At 46.6% G+C, this 22,139-nt stretch overlaps 1 protein-coding gene and 1 long non-coding RNA gene across 4 annotated transcripts in view; one reads left to right on the top strand and one right to left on the bottom strand.

The window, feature by feature from the left end:
- EXOC2 (exocyst complex component 2) overlaps window positions 1-6,508 on the bottom strand; it is a 156,423-nt gene extending 149,915 nt beyond the window's left edge. For both annotated transcript variants that reach the window (XR_009009545.1, XM_057555106.1), the window contains exon 1: window positions 6,061-6,508. The gene's annotated coding sequence lies outside the window, so the exon portion shown is untranslated. The remainder of the gene's footprint in view (window positions 1-6,060) is intronic.
- The window catches only part of LOC114236715 (uncharacterized), a 79,016-nt gene continuing 62,353 nt past the window's right edge, over window positions 5,477-22,139 (top strand). For both annotated transcript variants that reach the window (XR_009009546.1, XR_009009547.1), the window contains exon 1: window positions 5,477-5,790. This is a non-coding gene — a long non-coding RNA (uncharacterized LOC114236715). The remainder of the gene's footprint in view (window positions 5,791-22,139) is intronic.

Raw genomic sequence — 22,139 nt, 5'->3', positions numbered from 1 at the left:
CCCCCAACGCCTCCACCCCCATGCTACTCAAATGAGCATCACCAGGGAGCAGATCAGGAAGGCAGACTCTCAGCAGCCCAGCCCAACCCACTAATACACATCTACGCCATTCTGTGCACAGGAGTGTTTGAGAAGCACTAGGTAGACCTATCCTGCCCAGAGCCGCCCTGGATCCAAAGGACCCCCGGAAAAATCTGGTTGCAGAGCTGCCTAACGAGTCTGAAAAATAAAATCATCCTCAAGGAGACTCCTGGGCCACCCACCAACAGACCCAAACTGCAGCATTCACCACCTCTTCCCAGAGCCACTTCAACCTGCCCTAGGGCAGACCGGCCCCCCGGGCACGGCACAGCAGGGGCAGCTGGCCCCAGAGGGGCACCCCAGAGACCTGGGGAAGAGTCTCAGAGAACGGTGGTTTACCTCCTTCGGTCCTCTGTAAACTCTACTTTTCTGAGCAAGGTCAAGTTCTATCACACTGCCACACCCTTTACCATCTCGTGCACAGGGTGGGACAAGTCTTAGACACAAGGTCGTGGACTCCTGTCCAGTGTCCTAAGTCAATCATCTCCCTCCTCCTGCTCCATCTCAAAATCATGGTTAATGAAAACAGAGTCATGCACAAATCTGAAAGAATCCGTGGGGTACCAAGTGTACTAAGAAGGCTCCTGAGGTCTCAGAAGGGATGTCAGCAGAAGAGCTGGACAGACAAGAGATGCTTTCCCAGCTCTCTCCTTATACCTCTTTCCTTTATTACTCCCATAAAGAAAGTATAACTGAGGTATACTGGGGTTTTTAATGAATATATAAGTTTCAACTCATTTGGGGAAAAAAATCCAATGATTTAAAAAATATAACTGATAAACGGGACTTAATTTTTTTTTTTTTTTAAATGGGAAAAAACCCTTCACTCCTGCTCCAATGTTTGGAGGTACGGGATTAAAGGGAGAGAAGGTACACAAGGCGACTAGCAGGGAATGCTGGAAGCCAGACAGCCCACAGGGAAAGCCTGACAGTTCCACTCTCCAGAGCTCCCACACACCTCATCTGTCACATAAATACCGGATTACCCAGCTATTCCCTTAAAACAAGCACTGGATTCCATCTTAATTAGAAGAGTTTATTAAAACTCTCCTTTATTTCCCAGAAACTATAAAATCTCTGCCCCAGCAGGCTAAGTCTCCTGCTAGGGGACAATTACCTTCACTATATTTCAAAGCTAAAAGCTGTGGGTCCAAAGGTGACTGGTCCTCTAACTCATGCCACTGGACACTGATGACATATCAAAAATGAAACAGAACAGTGCAAATCCATCCCCTCTACCACCACCCTTCAAAAAAAGAAACATAAGAACAAAAACCTCAAAGAAGATACACTACTTAGTGGAAGGAAGAAGGAGAGTGCTTCATGTCAAAGCACGGCATTATTCGTTCGTCAAGTCTATTGCCAGGTGTCCCCATGTCCCTTACCACTTCCTCTTTACTAGATCCACATGGGGTGGACAAAACATAACTTCTTGATATTTTAGGAAACGTAATTTTTTAGGGAAAAAAATATCCAGGTCCCCCTGGAAAGACAGGTCACCTGGACAATACTGAAAAGGTCCTTATCAAATAAAACAGATTTCTATTTTTGTTTAGTGGACCCAGAAGATTTGAGATACATACAGAAACTAGTTACCCAGCACCTCAAAAGATGACAGTGTCAGATTCCCATCCCTAAGAAAAACAAAGAGGGGACTTCCCTGGCGATCCAGTGGTTAAGACTTCGCCTTCCAATGCAGGGGGTGCGGGTTCTATCCCTGATGGGGGAGCTAAGATCCCACAAGCCTCGAGCCAAAACAAAATGTAAAAACAGGAGCAACACTGTAACAAACTCAATAAAGACATTAAAAATGGTCCACATCAAAAAACTCTTCAATAAAAAAGAAAGAGAAAAACAAAAAGATGCAGGTAAACCGGGATCCGAAATGAGGGAGTACCCTCAGGTTGTTCAGTCAAAACAAGTATCTATTAAGCATTTGCTGGGTCTCTGGCACTACACTGGGGAAATGACAGGAACAAGACCTAGTGACCAGGGGGTCCCAGGTGACCCTGGCCTTCAGCAGAGTGGTGGGCACCTAACCAGACAGCAGTGGGGTGACCGATGCGGCATACAAGCGACTATTTAAGAAACCTGGCTGGGAAGGGAAGGAGAGAGGGAAACTGTAACAGATGAATGTGAAATCAAAGGAGGATGCTACCTTTCTACTGCTGGTTTTCTATTTCGCTTTGCTACTGTCTGTCTAAGCACGTCTAGAGGCTGGCTGGAAGGAGCCTTTAGCAGGAGATGAACACTGAGCGAAGTGCACCCAAAGGCAGGAGGGGAGGGGTACAGGGACCCGTCCTGGGGTAAAGGCAACCACTTTCAATGTAACCGGGAGCAGGAAAGGTTCTGGAAGAAAGAGCCCAGGATTCTCCTCTGAGAGCTCTTATAGTTCTCAGGTGGCAAAATTATCTGCTTAGTATAGACTGATTATGTGAAAGGATGAGAGGTTTGAAAAGAGTAGAAAATGCTTAAAATAGATTCCGCAGAGAAGCAGCAAGTGGCTAACAAAGAAAACTCTAAAAAACTCTTTGATGGCCACTTGCGAGTTGTGAGCACAGATTTATAGGGGTACAAATCTAGATGCTGTGATTTTCCCCTTCTGGTCTCAGAACCTCAGTTCAAGCATTTAAAAAAGGCAAAGAGTTGAGATGGTCCAGGACTGAGACTGTCGCCCAGATGCCATAGAAAGATGAGGGAGGACACAACTGAGCATCCTGGTCGGAGGGTGATGGAAAATCGGGTAAAGGAGCAGAGGGAGGTAACTGAGTGAGGGTTGGAAAGACAAGAGACTGCCAGCAAAAAGTGGGTGGTCTGAGCTCCGGATTTCAGACGTGAACCAGTCTCAGGTTGGGGCACCTCAGTCCTGCTCCCCCATCCCCCAGCACCACACCTCTGGCAGCAGCCAACCCTCCGCGGAGGCTCCAGCTGGGGCAGCTCTGCTTTCTCCTTTGTCCCCCCCAGCTGTTTAGTTGCCCTTTGGGCCTCACTATCCCGTCTGTTCCCTCACTCTGCCCACACCTCTGCAAGTAGTTCCTTTATTTAAATCTCCTTATTTGAACCACCTGGCACGAATTCTGATTCCTGACACCCTGACTTACCCAAATATGTCAATCACATGGGGCTTTCATTAAAATTAAACTAAAGCCAAATATTCCTTGCTTTTTATCTTGTTTTGCCTTTCAGTAAAATTATAATACAACAGAAGTTAAAATCATACACCCCTCACTTTACAAGCAGATATGGCCATAAAAAAATGCACCAAAGCTTACAGATGAAACTAAAGGCCAACCCTGCCAAAAGTGGCACAGCTAGCAAGTAGCAGAGGCAGAGCTCAGTCAGCGCTGCACAAGGACTTCTGAAAGCGAACTCGTGCCAGACAGCACCCCAGGTCGTGCCGAGAATCCGCCTTGTGCAGCTTACGTTCTAACTAAGATCCAGGTTTCCTAAGTCCCAGTGTCCACTGGTCTTTCCATACTGGCACCAAGACTAACTGTAAGTGGGAAATAGTAAGTAGAAGGAATTACTCCAACCAAAACGGAAAATTAAGCAAACTGTATAGTCCACCCCAGTCTTAACTGCTACCAACAGTATTAAAGGATGTTAATGAAGCTTTTGAGCAAAGCTAATACAATTTTCCAGGAAAAAAAAGCCTCATAAGTCAGTTCCAAACTCCTCTGCCTGACGCTCAAGGAACTACATAATCCAAAACGTTCTCACTTCCCAGCCTGTGGTCCTCTGTTTCTCATAAGCCACCCAGAGGCTCACGTGCCTCCTCTCGGAAGGGCCGCATCCTCCCCCATCAAGGTCTGACCTCCATGAAGCCTTCCCAACTGCTCCAACCCCAAAAGATCCTTCCCCCCTCTGAATTCCTGCTGTACTTACACTGAATACTGAAGCTTAGGTCTTGGCTATTTAATGGAGAGGGCAAAAATATCCCCTTTCTGAATACAGACTAATTTTATTTCTAACATGTGTTAGGCATATGCTAAAATTGGGATACAAAAATGACTAAGGCTAATCCCTGTCTGGCAAGAGCTTAGTCTTCTGACAGACGTGTAAATGCCAACAATAGCTACAACCCCTAAGATACCACAGGACAGGACAAGCGCTAAGTGGTTATAGGATTCACTGAATTGGAAAATTTCAAAGCAGGAAGAACTCTGAGATCATCCAGTTTTATGTATTCTCAGGTACAAGGAAACTGAAGCCCAAAAAGGCTGCTACGTAGCTCAGCCCATGCTACAAAGCAGGTGGTGGTAGCACACGGATCGGTAAATGGTGCTTCGACTCCCTAATTTTCAAACTGAGGTCTAAGGATGCCTACAGGTGTGTCCACAGAGATGCATCATTTCTCTACAATTACGGTAAGCTTGTGTTTGTATCAACAATTCTTTCCAGTCGACATAAACATGCACAGAATCATGTGAGCGAAGCTAACACTTCCACCATGCGGTCTCACCAGGCACTCCCGGGGATCCAGGAACACCTTCCCCAGGGTCTGAGAGCAATCAAGGCCCTAGCATACTGCTCAGCAGAGCGATAGACGTTACTTCCCACCCCAGTCGATTTACAATCCTCTTTACCCAACACGGGCCTGAAACCCACGCACTCGGAAAACATGTGAGCTCTACTCTGTGGCGGGCGCTGAACGAGGAACGCTGGCGAGATGACAGGAGTAAGCTGGAGAACGGGTGAACAGTCATGGAGAGGCTAACTGCACAACCAGCATTTCCTACATGGCCTCAGGCTGCCGGGCCCAGCACTGGAAGCTGTCCGAAGTCCTTTATTAAAAGGCTGCCTGTGCAGAAATTTTAAGTACCAGTCCCCCTTCCCATTAGAGTCATACAGCACGGGCTCTCCAGTATTTGTGGGATGAATGAAAATTCGACTTAGCATGCTGATAAACCGTCTCTTAGAGAGGTAACTTTCAACACGATATTCAGCTCGGGAAATTAAATGCCTGACAAGAAGGAAAAATCATTTTCTGAAACTTCCAAGAGCTGTTCCAAGTTGCGCTGGGGGGCCCTCTGTGTAAAACTACCAGACTTCTACTGCACCAGACAGAAGAGAGCGTCGAAGTACCAAGCGCGCATCGCCCTCTTTCCATCCCCCGCTGTGGATCCACCACACGGGACACAGGGGCTCCCTGGGAGGCTTCCGGCTGTCAGTTCCTGTGGTCACACCCCGCCTGCCCAGGATGTGAGCAGAGCATCGTCAGGCATTCGAGGGGCGGCGCGCACACCTCAGCGAGAACGCGCTTTTCGATACAGCGCATCCAGGTGACTTACTTAAGCGTTCTAAAACACTGTTAAAGCTCTCCTTGCAAGTTTACTCAGATTTATTTTAAAAAAAAAGAAAAAAAAGGAAAGCACAAGTTTCCCAGACTCGCTAGTAGGAGCGGTCGCCTATTTCCCCTCCGAGAGAAGCGCCTGCGCGCCGTTTCCCGCCCGCCAGAGCACGCCCCGGCGTCCGGGCGCGGCCGCCACGGCAGCCCGCGCTCAGACCGACGGCTAGGCGCGCCGCCGCGCTGAGCTCCGTCTCCCCGTCCGTCAAGGGGGGATAACGCAGTCGACCCGGAGACACGGCGACGGGCGCCCAGTAAACGCTCGGCGCAGCTCTCCAGTGACGCGACCGAGGAAAACAAGCGACACCGGCCTCTGGACTTCGCTCCCCGCCAGTGAACCCCCCAGCCCTACGCAGGGACAGGTAAGCAGGCGCGCCAGGGAGCAGCTGAGGCCAACGGCCACCCGCCCCCGAGGCTCGGCGCTCCGAAGGCGCACGCCGGGAGCCGGGGCGGGGCTTCGAGTCCCCCGCAGGGGCCCAGACGGCGGGGCGGGGGCGGGGCTCCGGGACCCGCGCAGGGGCCCCTCCGCACGGTCGCGGCTGCAGGGCGGCGCGGGGCTGACGGCGGTCGCCGGCCCTTCAGCCCGCGGCCCCGGCCGGCCTCAGCCAAGGCCTCACCCCCCCCACACCTACCTGCAGGCCCGCACGGACAGGGCCCCGCGCTCGACCAAGGGCTCCCTGGCCGCGGCCGCCCCGCCGCCAACGCCCTCACTTCCGCTGCCGGAGCGCCGAGGGCGTCGATCCGCCGCGCAGTCGAGCGTCGAGCGCCCGACGGCCGAGCCCCAGGGGCGGGGTGGGGGCGGGAGTTGGGAGACGGATGGGAGCGGAGGACCCGGCCGCGACCCCGGTTCCTCAGGAGCCTCAGGCTGAGCCTCCGCGTCTGGGCGGCAGGCGACGCGCAGGCCGGGACGCCATGGTGCTCGCGGCCGGGAGCCCTGAGCGTGGACAGTGCTCGGGTTCGGCGAGCGGGCGCTGCCGGGCGCCGGCCTCCGACATTGAAAGGCAGCCCGTCCGGGCCCGCCCAGGGGGAACCGGCTGCCTGACAGGGAGCGGCCGCCGCGGGCAGGCCGGAAGTGACGCGCCGCCGCGAGCGCGGCGGGACCGGAAGGGAACGCGCTCTTCCGGCCGCTCGGTTTAGTGCGGAAGCAGCCGCGCGTTGTGTGTTCCAGGGCTGAGGTCTGGATGCGCCTCTGCTTCCCCGGCCCTCCTTTCCGCTCGCCTGTGCGGGTTACTCCAGCCGACGGGCTGGCTTGTTTGCTCCGGGGCCTGGGAGTGTGTAGCCGTGGTGGCGGCGATGGAGCTGCGTGCTGCGTCCGCCCCTCCGGACGCGGAGGCCGAGGTGCAGCCGGGGGACGGGGCCTTCCCTCCCGGAGGCCAGGCAGCCACTGGGTGGCAAGCGGATTTCCTCAGATCCGGGTTCGGGTTAGTCTCCCCTGCCTGCAGGGCTCTGGCAGTCATCACTGTGCAGTTGTTCACTGTGTCTGATTTATCATCAGGGGGCTTCCCGTGATATCACCTGGGACAGGGACCCGTTTAAGAGTGAAAGAGGTATGACAGAGAGGCCAGTACCGCAAGATGCACTGGGTCTGCCCTACTTCACACACCCAGAAGGTGCCACCCTGGTGGAACATTAGAACGGCCTCAAGGGCACAGCTGTGGCTCTGGCCGGGGATAACGTTTTGCGGGGGTGGGATGCTGTGCTATGGGATGCAAGGTGTATTGTGAACCTAATACCAGCGTACGGTGCTGCGTCCCCAGTAGAGCCCTGGCTCCTGCGGCAGGGAAGGATGCTCTGCCAGGGGACACAAGGTTCCACTCAATCTAAAGACTTCTCCTCTCCTGGGCTCCTCATACAGGCGACAAAAAAAAAAATGACCCTTATGATCAGTAGGAAATAGGGGCAGGGAGGATTACTTCCGGACTCAGGGCACTCACTGGGCATCTTTTCCGTGCCTGGTGATAGCAGCACATGGATAACGCAGCACCCCTGGCCTGACAGGGGCATGGCAGCCAGGGGCTCAGACCCCACAGGGACGAAGCGAGCAACACCATCAAGCAGGCACCCTAGGCCAGCAGAAGTGCTGGTGGAGAGTGAGGGACATCCAGGACGAGTGCTAAAGGAGGAAGATACTGAGAACCTCTATGGCCCAAGACTAACTGCAGCAGGAGCCCACAGCTCAACCCGTCAGTGCTCCTGGTGTGGGTGTAACTCAGCGTGAGGCACCAGTGACAAGACCAAGTGAATACAGCAGGGTGTAGCAGTGCCCACCAGAGCCCACCCATACCCCGTCTGCTGCCCCTCTGCTTTCTGACACCTGCCGCTGTGCCTTGGGGCTTTCTTCCTGGACACATGGTAGGCCGGAAGCACGGGAGAGTTTCCTGGCCCGGAAGCAGGCTTCAGCCAAAGACAGGCAAGGAGTTGGCGTGGAACTCTGGTTGCCTGGCTCCCGGGGCGGCTGGGAGGCATGGTATCCAGCGTGTCCAGAGCTGCCCTCGAGGCTGGGTCCCAGTGCGCTCAGGACCACCTTCACCCACACCTCTTCTTGCTTCCTCCCCTTTCCCACCTGGCTTCCCCATCCCCTCCTGGTGTTTCCTGGTGTCACCTCCCAAGTTAAATTCTAGCCTGGAAACCATATCACAGGGTCGGCTTCTGGGGGAGTCCAGCCAAGACAGTCATTATCACAGAAAAATAAGCAGCCTATACTTATTACAATTTGAATACCTTTACGTGTTGAATTGCACACCTATATTAGAGAAATACATCCTGAGAAAAAGAAGGTGATATTTTGGACAAACACTCTTAGTTGTGGGACTTGGCGTGACTTTGTTTTTCTTCCCTTTACCTCGGAAGGAGTGCTCCCGTGTGCAGTAACTCAGCTTTCCCGGGATCATTCACTTTAAACACAGGAAGCACGAGTCAACGGCCTGAAGCACAGGTCGGCAGTGGTACCCCGCCTCACAGTGAAACTGAACCTGTTTCTCGTCTCTCCTTTGCTCTCGGTGATGCATCATTTCCCAAGTCAGGCGATCCTGCCATTAAGCTGGTATGAATGACTCTTGAGGACTCACAGGTCTTTCCTGGATCAAAAACATGACAAATAATACTGTATCCCTGAGACAGAAACACTAGAAGAAGAAAGAGAGTCTTTTGCCAATATAAAAATTACTGGTAGTGTTTCTTTTTTCTTAAACTTCTGGTCCACATTCTGAAGCCAGCTGGCAAATGTTAGTGCAATACATGCAGAAGCTGGCCGGAAATTAAATCATTAAACCCAAAATTGCTGTAGGAGCTGCTGAGGCAATTAAATATCACTGTAGAGCTTGTGTTTTCAATTCTGCATCAGATTTCGTTTGTCCTAGAGAGGAAGAAAGAACTTTGAAGCATGGACTTCCTGTGGCTTCAGTCTTAGCGAACACTACGATGGCACAGCTCCCCATCCTGTAGATTTTTTTTACATCAAGTGAACACCTGAAGTGTTTCGTGCTACAGGGCATGTCAGTTTGTAATGGACCATAGTTAGTACAGATTCTAATCCTCAAAACAACTATATTTTGCCATATCCAGTGATCCTTTTTACCAAAGAATGACAATTGTTTGATGTGTTAACGCACAGCTTAACAAAGCCCCTTGATGGCAAATCCCCGTCTGCGTTGTAGATATCACAGGGCCTTATACAGCAGGTATTCAATACATCAGGCCAGCCACTCAGTAATAGCACTAACCACAACCTACGTAAGTGTTGAGTGGAAAACGAAAAGTAACAATCATAACAATACATTATGATAGTGGAAGAGTTGGGGGAGATGGCTGTTTCCAGCAGTCTATTTCAGAATGTGTCTTACGGTCACTTAGAGGCAAAAACGAGCCCAATTTACCATGTAAATCTTGACAATGTATGAATTGCTGAGAGGTTTCATCGAATACCACCCAGCTTTGTCATTCTTTGCTGGAGTCTTTTATGGTTTAAGCTCACAAGGACAATATGAAATCCTCTAAGGTTGTAACAGTTATGAGGCTGTTTTAGCAGTTCTCAGATTGGGCCTGTTGGTTAAGGAATCTGGCTACCCTGTACTCCTAGCAGATGCCTTGTGTGGACTTCAGCATCTATGTTTCTTGTCAGCTTCAAAGCGCTGTATCTGCAAAGGCCTCAGAATAAATGTCTCCAATTCTACAGCAAAGCAGAGTCCTTGTGTTTTTCTGCTTACCTTCTATTTGCATATTTTGTTAAGCACCCTGTAAATAAAGCTGGGTCTGCACAAGGATACCGTGTTTCAACAGCGTTACCGCGTTGCTGCCACCAGCACAAAGACGCAGCTGTGTTTATTCCGGGGTCTCTCCCGGCTGTCTGTAGGTGGTCTGGAAGAGGACAGAGATGGAGGACAGTCGCTGGCTGCCAGAGAGACATGAGAGGTGTGGCACCTGGAGAGAGGGAACGGGGTTGGAGTGAGGCTCGTCCTAGCGACGGCAGGGGCCCCCCTGCCCTGCTAGGCCCTGCTGCTGCTGAGGTTCTGTGACTAGGCATTTAGACCTCTTTATGTTCTAAATGAAGGACTTATCACTGAATGAAAGGTAGCATTTGTTTTAAAGTGCTAGGCAGCAGTAGGTGGTTGGGAGCTTTTTTGTTTGTCTTAGGTTTTTGAGTGTGTGTGTTTTGTCTTTTCCGACCTTCCACTTTAAGGTCCTGTATGCTTTGCATTTATCAGTAGCCGAAGAAAATGGTACCACGTTCCCAGTGTATTCCACTATGTGACACTTGCCCTAACAGACGGGGGCTCTTTGTGCTCTGCTGTAAAGGCACACGTCGCCAGTTTCGGTTCCACTTAGGCAGGGAGACACGTTGCCGGCCTCTCGGCTGTCACGTACCATTTCAGTCCTCTGGACACTTCTTTATGAAGGCTTCCCGCTTCCCAGGAGTTTTAGGAATGCCTTGCATACATGTAATCTGCCTGGCCTCAGATCTCATTCTTTTTTATTCTAATGTGACACGATATTTATGAAACTCCTTGGTTTCCCACCAAGCTGATAAAAGATTTTAAACTCCCTGAAGGCAGTTTTCTCACCCTCTGTTTTCAGTAGCTTTCGCCTACATTGTGAACTAAGCTGTACCCCGCTTGGGGTAGTGAATATGTTGCCCACAGCAACATCAGCAACAGCAAGCGTCAGTGTGCAGGACCTGCTCTCCACACCCGTGTCCTGGCTCTCAGGCCAGTGCATCCCGGAGGTTGGTCCTGCCCCCCTGCCCACTGTGAACTCCTCTGCAAGCAGCTGCTGGTATTCTCCCACCGCCCAGTATCCTGGGCCATCCCCCAGCAGGGCAGAGCTCCCTATACACTTTCCGTGGTACAGAGGGATGAGGAGTACACAAAAAATTAAAAGCCAAAGATAATATCCAGCCCACACTTTAGACAACAGTCTGAACCTTTTTCCTTTCTGACTGGACCCTTACAACAAAAGTGGTAACATACAGTTCTGTCCCCAGCCATCTACCAAAGAGAACTGGGTCTATATTGGCGCAAAAGATGTGTAAGAGGACATTCACATCGGTGTGTGTGAAATGCCTGTCCACAGCGAAAATAAACACATAAATAGTGGCATATTTATGTCATGAAGTACAGCAGAGCAATGAAAATCTACTCACAGATAATACTGCACAAAAGAAGACACACAAAAGAATAAATACTGTATGATTTCAATTATATGGGCAAACAGTAATCTAGGGGTGGAGATGAGACTGGGACAGGACAAAAAGAAGACTTTGGGGTGCTGGCAATAATTGAATTTACTTTTTAACCTGTGTGATAATACAGGTGTGTTCACTTTGTGACAGTTCATCCAGTTTTTCATTTATGATTTGTTTACTTTCCTGTATGTGGTTTTTTTTTTTTTAAAACCTATGCAGGTCTTGAATAAGTACCTGAATTGAATAAGTACCTGAATTTGAAGAAAGAAAGAAGTGATAACAAAGTATAGCCAATTGATTTGAGTAAGAACGTACTTTTGTGCTCCTGGTGGAGTTTGAGCAGTGACATACTAAAAATAAACAAATATCCATGGTCCCTGAAAAATCAAGAGTTGACTATACTGCTGTTGGTTTAAATATACATAGATAGATAGGTGATAGATAAATAGATTGATAGATGAATAGATGGATGGATGGATAGGTAGGTAGGTAGATAGATATAGATAGATTGATAGAAGGATAGATGGATGGATGGGTAGATAGGTAGATAGATATAGATAGATTGATAGAAGGATGGATGGATGGATGGATAGGTAGGTAGGTAGATATAGATAGATTGATAGAAGGATGGATGGATAGATAGGTAGGTAGGTAGATATAGATAGATTGATAGAAGGATAGATGGATGGATGGATGGATGGATGGGTAGGTAGGTAGGTAGATAGATAGATAGATTACACTGAGAGTCCAGAAACCCACATTCTGGGCCAGCCTTTTATGGACCCTGATCAGGTGCATTCTTTGACCCCTTGAGAGTTCCGGTGATCTCATTTTTGAAATAAGGTGGTGGGTAGGAGCCACCGTAAAGCCCCTGTAAGCTCTGAACTCACGGCCCTGCTTTCCAGCAAGCGACTGTTCTGCAGTGAATTTGGGCCTTCCTCTGTGCATAGGGCAAGACAGGTGGGGCTGTTAGTGGGGTTTTTCGGAATAACTGTATGCCAGTGGGAGCAGGTCACACTAATTTTTCTTGGTATTCAATTAAAGGGATCTTTTTGTTCTTTGAATTTGTCACCTATAATGCAATCCATTTTAAAACAGAACTTCTTGGTTGCCTTCTCTGAACTTGAAGCAGATTGTTGATCCTTTTCTGTTTCTGTAACTTTGGCCCCCTGTCCTGAATCATGTCCACACCTCCACAGCCCCCAGCCCCCGTGAACTAGTATCTTTGCTTCTTTGTCCCTGGCGGTGGCACTGGAGTGGAGCTGGAGTGGAAAGTCAAACCGTAGGAGGTTAGCTGTGAAGTAAAGCAATGAAGAGGGAAACAATACAATGTAAACATGTGGGTTGATTTTCAACGTTGTGTTTTTACTGAATTCCTACTTTTCCATAAAGTAATTCCTTCCAAGCTTGGCCACATTTTTTTCAGAGCCCAGATGTGTGAGGCTGTGTTGATTTGCATTATTATGCTTTACATATATGCATCATGCTGCATATCCATCCCGCTAACAGAGACACTCGAACGCACAGATATGAATGACAGATTTTCGCCTGTGCATATGCTTTCTTTCCAATAAACAACAGCCTTTCAAACTGTAGACTTGCGAGGCTCCCTAACAAAGTTTTGCTTGAGAACTAGTGGAGACTATCTCTCTAATGCGGTCATTATAATTTTATCCTAGAAATTTATATGCTCTGCTTGCTGATTTCAAATTGTGAAAGAAAACTTCAGTGACTGCTGTTAGCCCTTTCACGTCATGTGTGTTTTGGATGTGTTTAAATGTCATTGTCACTGCTGTTAATTGGCCTTCTCTTTGTAAGCTTGTATTTGTCAGAACACATTTAGAAGGAGGTTTTCATTCTTTCTGAAAATCAGTTTTGAACCAGAATTTACAGCCCGTATTTTCCTTGGTTACAGTGCTGGCTTGCTCTGAAGTGCCAGGTCTCTTCCACTGTCTAACGGAAGAGCGACCAGCCATGGTGTGACAAGACACAACATGGGTTAATCGCCAGGAAAAAAATTAAACACCATCCAGTTTAATAGTTTATGCATAAACATGCTGCTAACTACTGACTCTAAATTTGGCAGCAATTTTTCTAGTAAATATAATTTCAGACCAGCAACTGTAGTGTAAAGTAGGACATCATCCAAAAAAAGGAGATGCAATGCATTGCTGTACAGCCCTGGCCGCCTCCGACCCCATGGGTTTTGGCATGCTTTAAGAGAAATAAGAGTTAAATTAATTCTCAAAGAATTGAGAATGTTCTTCCTGAACAAGACCAGGCAGCTTCCCACATCAAACAGAGAGGCAAGCTTTTTGCATTTTTAGTTGATTTCCTATACTTACAGAATTTTCACATTGCTTTCCTTTCTTGGTTTACACACCGTAATTCTTTCCTTTCAAGATGTCTAATTTCCAAACTCACCAAATTGTATACATTAAATGTGTACAATTTTTGTATTCAATTCTACCTCAATAGAGCTGGTAGTAATTTTTTAATGTCTAAGATATCTGTTTAACTGGTGCTAGAGGCAGTTGAATTCTAACAAGCACTTTCAAAAAAAGGTTTGTTTTCTGCACAAAACGAATCATCTAGCCACTAATTCAGAGAGGTCCTCTGTACACGCATTTTGCAGCAATCCGAGCTTGCTTTTCAAATCAGCAAGTATAGACACAGTGCCTCACAGTCTGGGCATTGCTCTTTTTCCCTACACGTCCTCTGTTTGTTTCTATAAATTAGGCTTATCTGCCATTAAAGACATTCTAATTATTTGTTGGCAATATTTATTTTCCAAAAGTAAAATAAGAACAACATATTTTGGATGGTGGAAGGTGATGATGATAAATGAAAAATCCTATTTTGTCTTTTTATTTTTTGCATGCAGGTCTTGTTTCATAAATATTTACAATTAGGGCTGAAGCAAATTCATTGTCTGAGAGAATCTCTTGGGGGAAGATTTTAACAAATAAGAAAATAAGAGCTAAAATTCTGAAGAATCTGTCTTTCCTGCTTGTTTTTCAAGCATACTCTAACATATTTAAATCAGCAAATTTTGAGCAGAACCATGTAAAGGACCGGGGTATTGGTTAGGTTTGAGTTAACACAATTATGTAAGCAGAGTTAGGGGTGGAAATAATCCCAGGCACAAGGCTATTGACACAACTAATCTTGTTACAATGCTAGCCCAGATAAACACTGCTTTAAAAGTGAGTGACCTGTACACTATTAATCTTTGAATTTTTTAATGTGAACTTATTCGTGTAGGAAGAAGTATATATGTTATAATTCATATTATATGCACACACATTCACATTATTGTGATCTCTATTGGAGATATAGAAATATAGGCCATTTGTAAACTTCATACAAGAATATGATTAAATACACATTATTAAATATACATTATTACCACTTTTTTTTTTTTTGTTAAAGGACAATAACAAATCAAATGTACTCTGAAACTATATGCCCATCCTCATTAGGAATCTAATAACTGCATGTTAAACATTTTTAAATTACCATAAATGTTATATATTTCATGACATTTAATGAACCTAATTAACTTAGAATACTGACCTTGCTTATAAAATATAATTAGAGGATGCAGGTAGCTCTTTTATGGAATCAAAGCTTTCTCCTTTATCCAGTGAGATTTCATGTTGTCTTAGCATATAAACAGCAGCAGCAAATTAACTTGTACAAACTTGGGAGACCTTACATTTTTTAAAGAGGGAATTAGAATAGTTCTCATTGTAGAAACATTTAATGAACTGCACTTCTAAGAAGACTAAGCAAGCAACTTATTTAAAGATGAAAAAATTAAAAATTAAAAATTTTAGCAACTCTGATATATGAATTTAGGCTGACTTATCTTTTCAGCATATCTGTAATAATTACAATAAAATTAATATTGCTAACAATATTTACAATTAATAGTAGTCTGCAATTGCTGAGAAACACTTAGAGACAAAAACCTTCTTTCATGTACAAAATCTGTGGGAGTCTGAGGTGTAAACATCTCCATCCAGTTTTGGAGTTCTTTTCAGGCCATTGTGAACATAATCATATGGAGAGCCTCACGGCCAGTCCAGGGGGCACCGCACCCTGGGGGACAGGAGGTGGTGGCCACTGGAACATTCCAGAAGACTGAAGCAAGCACTTGGACCTGCCAGAGACGGTAGCAGCAGGTGTCAACTTCTTATCCCTTTTACATAAATAATTCATCTTAGATTCACGGGGGTTGATTATATCCTGTGGCTTTTTATTCCTGAAAATCACACTTTCATAGTGAAGAGAAAAATTGTTAGGAAACCAGAAGAGGCAGCGCAGGCAGGCGAGGACCCTCAGCTGACAAGTCAGGGTGCCGGGGGGGAACTGAGTAGGAGGGGACGGGGACGCGAGGGCACAGACCAGGGCCCCTTCCCTCCTGCCACCCCCTCCCTTCCCTCCTTCCATTTCCACTTCCCAACAGAACAAATGCTTCTGAGAGGATTGGAAGGATGAGTAGCAAGTGACTGCACGGACTCACTGATGCTTTGGCTTTCACCTTGTAAAAGCCACGAGAGGTGGCAGGTGAAGGCAGCCAGCCCAAGGGCAGGGCCATGCCCTGCGCAGGGACCCCACCTCGTCTTCGGGCAAGACTCACCTGGCAGGTAGGCCGGGGGCTCGCTGAGCTTAGGCCGGCAGTGGGCACTGTGGGTCACTGCCTGCCCCACACACCCACGCATACGTGCACGCACACATGCACACGCACCCACACCCTCTAAGAAACAAATGAAAACTTAAACCGAGCTAGGAGGTATCAGCCGCTGGGAAGGGCTGCAGGGGTGAGGGGTGGCCCCTGGGGGTCGCAGTCCCACGGACGGCGGGTGTGAGGACCGGGGGCCACCATGGGGGCTGTGGGCTTCGGATGTGCAGACTCCACTTGTCCTAACCCGCTTCAGCCCACCTGCCTCATCCTGTCCCTCAGTCACAGTTCAAATACTTGTTTTCCTCGCAGCTCTTTCATCTTTTCTGTAAATTGAGGCCTTCGGCAGAATTCTATGTGAAAGGAATGCTGACAGCAACATTCTAATGTTTAAAACATTCTCCGATTGACACACTTCTCTTTTGTGGCTGGCCTCCTCATCACAGGAAGGTTGTAAACTGTGCTTTGCTTTCAATGGCTCTTGAGATTGTCTGAGGCCGTGTAACTGGAGAATCGTGTTTGGGAGGGTCTGGGCTCCACTCCCCGTCTTGAAGGGAGTGGACGGTCTACACTGGCAGATCCTTGGCCTGGAAGTCTGTTAGGTGCCTTGTTCTCTTAGTTATGCACCGCTTTTTGCCTCTATTACAAGAAAGTGTTCAGAAGAACCAGCTTATTTTCTCAAGAAAAAGAAATCAGGACCTGGTTTATTTTGCCTGTGCTTTGGATAAACTAATCCAAATCAGGTAAGTTGTCAGTTGTATACAGTTGGATGTCAGATGCAGAAAACCGATACATAGATCCAACGAGTCTGTTCTCCAACACTGTCCATGTACCTCATTTGCTGTCCAAGTCGTTAAGTTTCCAGAGAAAGCACAGATGAGAAGGTGTTCGTACTCAGGCTTTCGGTTTTCTGTTCCGTGCGGTCCCCGCGGCAGCCTGTTCCCCTGCAGGTGACGGCCCACCCCTGTCATGGAAATAACCCTCCAGCCCAGACTTGGCGGTTTTATTAGGAGTAGTTTCGACAGTTTAGGAATTAATTTCTGTTGGGCAATTCCTAAATTTGGCTGTGAATTATGTCTACGCACAAGTTGTAAAATATACTCTGGCGTCATCCTACATCCCTACCTAAGGAAGCGGCAGCTCCGCCAGACGCAGGGAAGGGCTGGTCACAAGAAGTGGTTTGGTTCTTGTTTGTTCTGTGAAGTACATTTCTTTTAAAAAATATTTTGCTATTTCACATCTAGGGAAGAAATCATCAGCCATACTAAAATGTATTGTTAATTCCAGCAAAGTGGAAATGATACTGGGAAATATTAGAAATATGTAATTTTTATTTTTGACACTTTGTACAAGTATATCTTTCCCCATATCTGTTCTGACTCAACTACAAACGGCGAGTCTCCTAATGGACTGTATCTCAGATGGCATTTATTTTCCTAAGGTGTAATTTAACATAACAAGACAGACATAAGAAGAGGCCCACTACTGGAAAAAATGATGTGAATGTGAATAATGCGATTTCCTTTTATCGTTTTATTAAAGTCAGTGAAATGAAAGGAAAAATACTACATAAAATATATTTGAATTTACCAAGCTAGTGAAGTTCTGCTAGCTTGTTTTCTAAGCTATTCAGAAGGTCAGAAGAGCTGCACTGGATCAAACATTTGACACGGCCATCCAAGGCCAAGTATCTTCTTTATTTAAACTGTAAAATTTTTCTGTTTTTCATGCTTGGTTCTATTACTATGTCTATGTTTTTAATAAACATACACTTACTTTCCTTTAATACCTTTTCTTAAAGCACAAAATGTAATGTGCTTTTTAAGCAAGCGAGCCTCAAAGAATTATTATGAACCTCAGTTACATATGTTGAAAAATACTTTTGAAGTTTATGAAGAGCTATGTAAACATGAAGTGTTACCATTATTATATGCACAGCATTTCTTATAGAGTTTCAAATACATAATCAGTAGCGCATGAAAAACTATAATTACGTTATTCAGCTCACATCTGTATATTCAAAATCAGTACTTCAGCAATATTTGCATAGTCCAACAGATTTTTTTTTCCTCTTTAACACCCTTAATTTTAAGACAAAATGTGTGTGGAAAAGAAATCCTATCTATGAATTATAGTGAAGCTTTAATAAGTTTGTTCACCTGAGAAGCCAGATACCTTTATGTACTTATTTTTATGGGAAGATATGTGCCGTTGTCATTGATTCTTTGACAATTTAGCACTATTTCCAATTTTTAAAAAGTAACTCAGAATAGCAACTTAATATTATTAATTGTTTGATTAAAATGGACAGATGCAATTTTTTTATTTCCCAAATCATCTGCCCAAACTAGTTCAGACGTTTTTGAACATTTTACTTTCAGATCATAACCATGGCAACTTTGCTCCATGAAAAGGTCTCATCAATGTCCCATTCTAAGGTGAATTGATGTACAGTTAGCGTGCCCGTCAATTACACCACTGGCAGAAATGCGTACAAACCAAGGGAAGGTAGCTCTCAAGATTAAGAAAATGACCTAGACTCAGCCCCATTTAAGACACAAAACTGGAAATGTATTTGCCCCTCAACTGGCACTTTTTCAGGGAGTTTTATTAAGGTAATTGTCTTTGGTAACTAAGTTTATTTAACATGTGCATATATTTTCAACCATTCTAAATTTTTCTTTTAAAATATTTCATGCAAAATGTATCAGATATTAAAAATTCACTCTATATATACTGTTATTTCAGAAATGAAAGTTGCACACATTCAGGATGAAATCGAAAGGCAGTTTTAAGGTGTAAACTCTCTAAGCCATGTGTATAAATTCAATTTTTGCCAAAATTATGTTTTTACACAACTTCATTGAAATAGATTCCTCTTTAAATATTAAGCAATACAAAACTTACAGCAGTGGTAGATTATTAGAATAACATGGGATAACATCTTGATAAAATTAAAAGTTCCACTGTTAGCCTTCATATTGCTAAAGAGAAATGCCCATGCAAACCAGGATGTGATTTGTACAAAACTCCAGTGCCGCTGTGAAGCTTTCTTACATGCACGAATCCAACAGAAAATTCGAGCCAGTGCATCTTACGAAGATTTAGACATGGACAGTGAATTGCTGAATTTTACCAAATAGTTTTGAATGTTACCTTCTATTTATCTTTCATTTTTTGTGGTAACTGAGCCCATCACCATGGTTTTTTTTTTCTTTTTAGGGAGAAAGGCAACTTGTCCTTTTAGTTTCCTGAAAAAAACAGGCATTTCTGCTGGTTTACATTTAGTCACAATTTATAAACGCCATCCTGCAAATCCAAATTGGGTACAGTCGTCTTTTGTTGATGGGAACTGACTTTTCTTCTCATTGTCCTAGTTTGAAATTGAAATGCTGCACTGCTGAGAAAATGCCATGAAAATATAACCCACTGCATTCCAGGAAAATAAATAAGCAAGGCCACCCAAATTTTCAATTAGTGCTTGTGCAGAGTGCAGGAAATGGCAAGAGATCCGTCCCAGGCGCCCCAGGCAGGGTCGTGGACACAGCGCAGGGGCAGGAGGGCTGGAAGGGGATGCCGGCGCAGTGTGAAGATGGCCCGTCTCCAAGGAAAACTGCAGACCAGCGGGGGGATGTGACGCCAGAGGCGGGCGGCGGGCATCGCGTCCTGCCCACGGAGCTGCCAGGCTCCATGATTCGGGGGTTTAGTGCTGAAGTAGCACTTGAAAGTTCTGCTAACGTTATATATTTAAAGCCTAAGCTCCCCGAACGGTCTCAGTATCGCCCACATACAGAGTTTTAGCCGCTGGAAACAGAAATACTCCAGACAGTTGGTGAAAAGTATAAAATGCTCATGAGTTAGAAGTGTCAGGCGTAAGGGTGGGTTGTCTCCCACTTGGTGGCACAGCTTGTAGCCAGCGGGTGCGTCATGAGGTAGGGAGATGGGGCGCCTTCCCTCCCCAAAGCAAGGGCCAGTGTCTCCTGAGTACAGGTTTCTGAGGGAGGGAAAAAGTTATGCTGTAGAAGTGCCTTTCCTTAAATGTGTTTTTCTGAAATGCTCAAATCACTGATTTGAAGGTAATACTTGAAAGCCACAAAAGGAAAGCTGGAAAACAAAGGACTCTTCAAGATTTGTGCGTTCGGACCGACTCCTGCGTTGTTCCTTCACTTGCTTTCTGTTTCACTTCTCAGATTTCACTACAGCATGTGGAGTTTTACAGTTCATCATGATGGAGTTAGTTAAGGGAAAAGGAAAAAGGGTTGGTTTTCCAGCTGCATGATGTTGGTTGAGCTTACAAAACAGCCCCTATTATTCTGATGGATTTTATCTGTGTTGTGGGTCTACTTGTATTTAATTTCGAACCACACAAAGCCTTGATGAAAAGTGAATCTACACATCCGATTTACGCTTACAACCAAGGAGTGCAATGACTGAGGTGTTACTGTGGGCTACAATCGTTAGAACAAGGAGTGAGACTCGCAGGTGACCTCGCCAAGCTGCACCGCGGGGCGGGACCGGCAGGGCTGAGCTGAAGACAGTGCCCATCACTCACTCCAGCTGAAGATAAAATGTGAAACCCATATCATGCTTTGTAATTATTGAAATAAGAATGCTGTGTATTTGTCATAAATATAGGAGAGCTTTAAAAAAACGATTATTCATCACCTTACAAAAACAGAGTAAACGGGACCCAAGCACTGACTATTTTTCTTCCTGGCAGATTCCTTCTAGCTGAGAGCATTTTCTTGGCAAATCAGCTATTTTGTTAGGTTCGAAAGGCTATCATTTCCTTTTCACAGTAAAATCAGGAATTTCATTTTTGCATAATACTGCAGCGTTTCCTATAATTGAATTCTAATGATTTGGGAGTGTGCTCTTTACCTACTTTCCCTACACAAAACACGGAACAGGGAACAAAAGAAAGAAACCTCTTTCCATTTGCAATAGTTTCGAAATACATATGCCTTCAGATTTAGTAAGTGAAGCAATTTTCAGCCATGGGGAGATCCAGGGCCGAGTCCCGCGGTGACGGAGCTGCCCTCAAGGGGACGTCCCAGGAGCCGGGAATCCCCAGGCTGCGTTGTCGGGCCTGCCCTCCCCAGGCCCTCTTGTGCTGCGTTTTTGTTTCTCCTCCTTCTTCCCTTCCTTCTCCACCAAGGCGGGGGCCATGAACCTGCTTCCAGGAAATCATCTATTGAATTCCCACTAAAGCGTAAGCTATTCATTAGGTTTAACTTATTTATTCAGCCAATGTTCTCACGCACTGCACTTGGTGAGAAATAGAGAAATGATACTGGCGCTTGTCCTTTGGATAAGATAGCAAAACAGATAACCATGAGCCAAGACTTCGGGCTCAACGCAGAGTTGGAAGAGACCTTGACACCACGTGGACCAAACCTCTGATTTTATAGATGAAAATGTTAAAGTCTAGAACCAGACAATTGGAGGGACTGTATTTCCGGTAAAACTCAGTAGGACCCTGCTCGTCTAGTGTTCTTTCTGGATTGCTTCAATAGCACATCTTTCTCACAGGTTGTGGCGGGTGACATTACTGTTTAGGACAGTCCCTGCCCCTCCTACAGGCTCCCCATCCCCCTGGGGTCCATCTCGGCCCCGGGCTTCTTTCCATGGCAGGACAGCAGCAGAGGAAGCCTGAAAAGCAGTCACGGGACCTGTCACCTTCTTTCCCTCTTGGAGAATGTCCGCATCATTCTGGATGAAGACTGCTTCTTCAGCCAAGGTCCTGGGAGAAAGACTGGGTGGGGCAGAGCCGCCGCCAGGACGGGGTCACCAGAGTGAGAGAGAAGCGCTGCTGTCGTCACTCCCGAGGGTTCAGGGTTGTTTGTTTTGGCAGCAAAGCGCAGCTCAGCCGATGTGGTGTTGCTGCAAAGGCAGCGTGGTTCCCCACCTTCTGCCCAGCTTCACCGTGATCGGGGGCCCTTCTGTATATCACCGTCCTGATTTTTCGCACTAAGCTCAAAAAGTGGGCTCGTGGAAGGCAGACACCCACGTGCTCGGCTCCGGGGCTCCGCGGACGGGCCCACAGGGCTCCCCGAGAAAGCACGGGTCCTGCTGCCCAGCAGCAGCAGGGGCCCCCTGCACCACAGGGTGCTGTCCTTTGACCAAATGTCAGAAGCATCAGCTGGGCTGCCATGACAGGAGGGTCTCGCAGGAGAGCTTTCTCTCTTTGGTAACTTCAGGTGGCCTCTACCTGGGCCACGTGTTCCCGCAGGCAAAAGGCAGACACCGTCACCATGGCGGGCTGGAGAGTTATCTATTTCTAAGACAGCAGTAGAGCTGGCAACAGAGTGTACTCAGGGGATCCGGAAGGTCCTTTTGGAGGA

Source organism: Balaenoptera acutorostrata, chromosome 10 (genome assembly GCF_949987535.1).
Source record: "Balaenoptera acutorostrata chromosome 10, mBalAcu1.1, whole genome shotgun sequence".
Classification (NCBI taxonomy): domain Eukaryota; kingdom Metazoa; phylum Chordata; class Mammalia; order Artiodactyla; family Balaenopteridae; genus Balaenoptera; species Balaenoptera acutorostrata.
Note: the sequence above shows the minus strand (reverse complement) of the source record. Positions and strands in the feature narration are given on the sequence as shown.